Here is a 6,242-nt window from a genome sequence, read left to right as displayed (position 1 = left end):
CAAGTACACTTGTGTTTGGAGGTCGTAACTGCACATATTTCGTAGTATTTGAAATCTATTCTTCCAGACACCGAATGTTCTTTCTATTGTGCACCTTAAACTGGAATGATAATAATTGAAGGCTTCGTTACTATTTCGGAATCCTACTTGTCGTCGGAAGTCCGGAAGGTGGTAGCGCTCAGATCTGTATGGACCTAGATATCCATTTGGTGTTGGATATCCCGCATCAACCAAGTAATATTTCCCTAACGATTCATGAAACAATTTCAGACGTTATGAAATGAATGAAAATATGAAATAATTAAAAACGTGCATGATTGGAACATATAAACATATACTTGGAGGTGGATGAGGGAAATTTAGAGATGAATTTATAATAGCGCTGTCAAATATACGAGCATCATGTGCAAATCCCTCCCATCCTGCCAAGACAAAAGCGAAACACATATCCCAATCACATACAGCCATGACATTTTGTGATGGATTTCCTTTTCTGCCAATAAATTTATCTCGTTTTGCAGCGGGGACAACACACGGTATGTGAGTACCATCAATTGCTCCGATTGCGTCCTTAAAAAATGGATAATAACGTGGATCATTCTCAATTTTTCTATGAGTTCCACGAAATGTAGGATCTACGGGTCGAATAAGTTCACTTGATAGGCTATGGCAAGCTTGTAGTACATTGTGAAAGTGCCTACTTATAGTTTCCCTTGAACGTTGAAATCGTTCCTAGATCATCCTATTACATTGTCCATGTGCAATCGTATTTAAAAACATCGCGATCATTTCTTCAATTCCTACGTACTTAGACTTTCGCAAACCATATTCCTCCAATTTAGTACATAAGAGGTGGAAAACATGTTTATCCACTCTAAACATTTCAGGACATCGATCATCATGCCCATTCATAATGCCTTGTATCCATAAATTTCCTGTTTGCTCACTAGTTCTACAGGGTTGTTTAAACATATACATTTCACAGTAATGACCAACCAATGCACCTACTGCTTCATATTGTGTTAATTCCTCATTAATCATGGATAACCGTCTTGAATGGTCATCTTCATTCCACTGTGAATCATCATTCCAATCCCTCAAAGTATCTTCATTCCACAGTGAATCATCATTCCAATTAGCCATTTCTGGAGTTAACCCTGTAACTATAATAACAACAAAGTGTAAGCATTATAAGGACTACACTAAACCCCATGTAAATAATTTTCATACTGCAAACAGAAAAACCAAACACATAGATGACAATTAGAAATTAGCATAAATATATTACATAGTCATTATTAAAGTTCCTACAACAAGTCACATCAGTTCAGGTTCAAACAGCAAACATTTCAAGTTAACAAGTGCAACAACTAAATCCTATTCTAGAGGTCACTTCCATGTGTCTGGATCTTGTGCTGCCGGTATTAACCATGCCAACAACTTGCTTCTATCATGCATAAACCCCAAATAGGCTCGCCTAGCCCACCTCAACCGCGTAAGCATCTTGGCACATGCATAATATAGTTAATTGTCACCATTAAGCTCCTTAACGGTAGTCAGGTGTGCTAAAACCTTGTCAACTACTTGGGGATCTTCAACCAGTGCTGCTGCTCGCTTGTCAGAAGCAGCTGCTATAACACTAAGGCTATCAAAAATTTTAGTAGATGCGGCAACTTTTTTCTTCTTCTTTACATCAAACGTCTCACCTCTCTTCCTCTTTCCATAGCTTCCTGAGCCACTTGGTCCAGTACTCGCGGGGGTGTTTAAGTTGCAACCAGCAAAGTCATCGGTGAATCCTGCATTGGTTATTGGGTCAACTCCAGAATTTTCATCTTCACTGTCCCTTAACCCTTCCTGTTGGTCCAGGCCAACTCTATAACATCCTCCTCCTCTTTTGTACCAGCCTGTGTCACAGGTGTCGACTGGGGCTGTGAGGTTGATGGTGCGTACATATAGTCTCCCGAAGCCACAACATCTTTGAATATTTTCTGCAGCTCTGATGCAAACATCAACCCCTGATATCTAAATTTCTTGAAATTAGGGTCAACCTACATTACATTAACATAATTAGGCAAAATTAAACAAATTCGTAATGGATATTCAAAATTAAAACTCAACCAACGGAAATAATTACTAGTAATTTTCGTTGCCACCACTCATCGGAGGCCAAAATCCTATTTGTGGCTATATCATAACCAATCTCAGTCTCTCCAGACATCAGTTTATCCCACAATTTCCAATCTTTTCACAATATATCACATCTATTCTTCAATTGCCTCTTGTCATACATTCTCCCGCTCCTTTCTTGAAAGTTCTTTTCAATTTTTCCCCAACCGGGCCTTGTAAATGATGTTTTTTGTCGTTCCTTGTGCACTATTTGCTCGGCACAAACATCGATTAGAATCTTTGTCGTGTAAGGATCCCATGTCGCTTTTCCCTTATCATTGTCCATTTCTTTATCCTTTTGATGGAAACAAAACTAATTGAATCAACCAAAATCCTAAATATGTAATAATGAAAGCCACATTATGTAATCACCAAACAAACATATATACTATTTTCTTAATATTATTGTAAATGCATTTGTTATCAAAACTCCAATTATTATTATGAAGTCGTCAAATATTAATTAACACATTATAATTGCAAAAACTGTTTTGCTTTCTTATTCAAAAATTTCTTAAACTACAAACATTTAATCAGTGGTAACAGGTTGTGAAAATTTTTTCAAAACTCAATTAATCAATTGTTTTTCTTATTGTTTGAAAAAAATTGTTCATCTTTGAATTAGAACTGCCATATTTTAACAGAAACTTAATTAATAGAAATTTAATTAGGGAAGACAATTCAGTAGTTAATTACGTTATTAAAAACCAACATTATAAGGACTAAAAAATTGTTATCAAATTACTTTCTTCAATCTATTTCACATAAAACCACTGAATGATCAGTGTAACACTCTGATATACACTTCAATCTATTTCTTTCAAAATTCCAACACCATTGCAACCGAATGATCAGTGTAACACTCTGATATACACATATACACAAGCTCATATGCATGTACACAATGACATATCCAGAATGATCATCACAAGCTCTACGTTCTGCTCCAACAGACAGTCGTTAATTCACCTAAAACCACCAGCAAGCAGAGCCACGCGACGTCAGAAAACCAGAAGGCAAAAAATAAAAAGATCCACCAGCCAACAGGAACAGAGGACCACAAAAAACCACGACGGTGATGAGAAAAACATCACACCACTGGCGAACAGAGGCTGGCGACCATGAAAAAACCAGAAGGAAACAAAATAAAAACAACCACCGGCCAGAAACAGAGCACCACAACAAACCAGACGGAAAAAATAATAAACTGAACAGCGGCGATAGAGAACTCTTGACTTCCACCGGCAACAGCAAATTCAAGCAAGAATCAAACCAGAAAGGAAAGAAAAAAATTTACTGCCCAACCTGTAACAGATCAATCAAATCGAAGGCAGCCAGAGATAGATCCCACGGTGTATCAGACTGGCAAGACAAGATCTCCACGCACAGCTCAAAACCACAGGCAGACGGCGACGACCTCGGTTGCAGATAGCGGGACTAGCTCGGACTTGCAAGGAAGAAGCACCTCCAACCAACCACGGACACCTCACACCCACGACGCGAAGCTCATGACGATGACAAGGCCACAGCTCACGGCGACCAGAGAGGGACCTTTAGCGGGGCGACCAGCGACGGAGATGGCGTGCGACTCCTCGGTGAAAAAGAAATGAAAATGATGCTTGTGAGAGGAAAAGGCAAATGGGAGAGGAAAAAAGGACCTGAGTACCTGACATCGCAGAACGGGCAATAGCATTTCTCTTTCTTTTTTTTTTTTCCGCCAAAAGCTCTTCTGGGTTAAGCATAAGCTCCTTCTTGCAGCTTATGGGAATTGGGCGTTCTATCAGGCTTTTTTAACATAAGCCCAATTGCTTTTAAGCTTTGCCAAACAGGTCCATGTTGCAACCCAGCTTATTTTAAAATCTAAGCTGATTTTAAGTGAATCCAAACAGACACTGAATCAGGTTTAAACACGTTTTAGGCTCAAAAATGCTAATCCAAACATACACTTGGGTCCGTTTGGCAGATGGTCAAAACCATGGTTTGGGTCAAAAATTTGCCAAATGGGAAAGAAATCAGCAAACCACGATTTTGGGCCAAAAACCATAGTTTTAGAAAAATTAAATCCATTCTACTTCTGGCTCAAATTGGAGAATATGATTGTACCTATCAGAGTAAATCTCAACAGTAATATAACTTTAACACCCTTCAATTATTTTTTTATAAATATATTTAATCTTATAATTTATAAATATATATAAACATATTAATTATTTATTAATTACATTATCTTATATATTATCAATTATGTTAGTAAAAAATATATTATTAACAATTTTATTCCTTCAAATTAAAATGTATTATAAAATCTATTTTTTTATGTAATTATCATATTAATTTATACCTTTTTTTGGTAATTTGCATACATAAAAAGTGTTTCTGATAACAACTATCCAAATACTCTCACTTTATCAAAATCACTTTTTCATAAAATCTATTCTTTATGAAGTCTATTCTTCCAAAAATATATTTTTCAGAAACTATTCTCTAAACTATGGTTTGATTTCATCTAAACATACACTTGATCCATTTACCTTGAATAGATATTTAGAAGTCACAATTTCAACTTGGATAAATGAAAAACATTCATGCCCTTGGGACTGCGTAATTTCCACGTTGTTATGCTATTAATAACTTTCCCATTTTACCAATTTAAAAACGAAAATAAACTACTACGTATTTCAAACGTCAAAAAATGGTCAAATAGGCAGAAAGCATAGTTTTAATAAATACGTAATTACTAAGCTAAAACTTATTAAGAAATTTTTTAAATAATTTAAGAGAGTTATATAAATGTGAATAAAAAGCTATTTAAAGAAACAAAAGATGCCAATAACCTTGTGACATAGTAGTATAAAGACTCCTGTAAATAGGAGATTGTGGGTTATTTAGGCCAATGTACCCACTCCTCTAATTGAAAAAAAGGAAAGAAACAAAAGATGGAATCTCTCATTTCTCAAACTTGCATAATACATAAAAGATCCATGAAGTTAAAAAGGAAAAAAAAAAAAAGACAAGTTGATCATGTGGTTGAGGTTGCTTGCATTGTTTTTTTTTTGGTGATTGCGCACATGTATAAGCATTTCTTTCTTTGTGCTAAGCAATTTAAAGTGAAGGATGATGAAAGCATCAAAGAAATGTTTCATTCCCAATTCAAACCCTTGCACCAAAACAAGAACAGCCTCCACATTCAAAGCCTCTGCTCTGCCATTAGCAAAAAGCCAAAAACTTATTTGACTTGCATATTACTCCCTCCGCTCTCATACATCATAAACTTCAATATCTACGTTTATTTTTGTATGACTTGTCATATTTTTCACATAGTTTGTAGAGCCATACCCATAAGCACATAACAAAGTTTCACAAAACAAACACATTCTAATCCCTAATTTTTTTGGCCATAACTCACACACCCATTATATCTTCCATACAATGTTCGAACTCACAACCTCACGCTTTAAAAAAAAAAAAAATCTTAAATTGAGGTGCTTGGCATCATTTGTTCTACAAGGCTTTGTAAAAGGGATTCTCAGAAAAAAAGGAAAAAAAAAATCTCTCAGCTTCCCCCATTGCTCTACAAACTTCTGTATTGGCTTCTTGCTCCCACCTATATAATGTCAAAAGAAAATAGAAAAGCTTAAAATTAACCATTAAGGTATGTTCAGGAGTTAAAAGGGGAAAAAAAAAAAAAAAAACTCCATTTCACCATCTCTCTCTCTCTCTCTCCTCACATTTTACTCCATTTACTACAGGGGATGTGAACTTAAAAGAGCTTCAAATTTGTTGTTTTGCATATTAGATAGAATAACGAGATCTTGTAACTGAATTTTTTTTTTCTTACCTAGTCGATTGAATGAACTGGGTGTTTGGAGGCGACCCGAAAAATTGTTACTTGAAATCTGAATTTCTCAGTGAGCTCAAAGTCACAAACATCACCTACTTTCAAGTCATTATCCTTACAGAATTGCTTCCATCCCCAAGAAAATTGAGCACTTTGTTGATGTTTATCATAACTTCTGAAAGCGTACCCAACAGTCCAATCTTTATCTTGTACAATAAGTGTGACACTCTTAGGACCA

This window comes from Neltuma alba, unplaced genomic scaffold, assembly GCF_004799145.2.
Source record: "Neltuma alba isolate B1F8T4 unplaced genomic scaffold, ASM479914v2 tig00005621_pilon, whole genome shotgun sequence".
In the NCBI taxonomy this organism is placed as follows: domain Eukaryota; kingdom Viridiplantae; phylum Streptophyta; class Magnoliopsida; order Fabales; family Fabaceae; genus Neltuma; species Neltuma alba.
This window is presented reverse-complemented; position numbering follows the sequence as displayed.